Below are 1,039 nucleotides of genomic sequence, written 5' to 3'. Positions count from 1 at the left end.
CGATGCATGGAGACGATGAATGGAGACGATGAATGGAGACGATGAATGGAGACGATGTATGGAGACGATGTATGGAGACGATGTATGGAGACGATGTATGGAGACGATGTATGGAGGTGATGTATGGAGACGATGTATGGAGGCGATGTATGGAGGCGATGTATGGAGGCGATGTATGGAGACGATGTATGGAGACGATGTATGGAGACGATGTATGGAGGCGATGTATGGAGAGGATGTATGGAGGCGATGTATGGAGGCGATGTATGGAGGCGATGTATGGAGACGATGTATGGAGACGATGTATGGAGGTGATGTATGGAGACGATGTATGGAGACGATGTATGGAGACGATGTATGGAGACGATGTATGGAGACGATGTATGGAGACGATGTATGGAGACGATGTATGGAGGCGATGTATGGAGACGATGTTTGGAGACGATGTTTGGAGACGATGTATGGAGACGATGTATGGAGACGATGTATGGAGACGATGTATGGAGACGATGTATGGAGACGATGCATGGAGACGATGCATGGAGACGATGTATGGAGACGATGTATGGAGACGATGTATGGAGACGATGTATGGAGACGATGTATGGAGACAATGTATGGAGACAATGTATGGAGACAATGTATGAAGACAATGTATGAAGACAATGTATGGAGACAATGTATGGAGACGATGTATGGAGACGATGTATGGAGACGATGCATGGAGACGATGCATGGAGACGATGCATGGAGACGATGAATGGAGACGATGTATGGAGACGATGTATGGAGACGATGTATGGAGACGATGTATGGAGACGATGCATGGAGACGATGCATGGAGACGATGAATGGAGACGATGTATGGAGACGATGTATGGAGACAATGTATGAAGACAATGTATGGAGACAATGTATGGAGACAATGTAATGTCTTATCATGGAATAATATTGGATGAAACAAATAGATTGAAAAATGCCTAATTGCAGCGGCTACAGGTAATGGTACTAGAAACTGGTACAGGTAGCACCAAGCTCA

This window comes from Myxine glutinosa, chromosome 2, assembly GCF_964187855.1.
Source record: "Myxine glutinosa chromosome 2, kmMyxGlut1.1, whole genome shotgun sequence".
Taxonomy (NCBI): Eukaryota; Metazoa; Chordata; class Myxini; order Myxiniformes; family Myxinidae; genus Myxine; species Myxine glutinosa.
The sequence above is the reverse complement of the archived record's forward strand: the minus strand, read 5'-3'. Positions refer to the sequence as shown.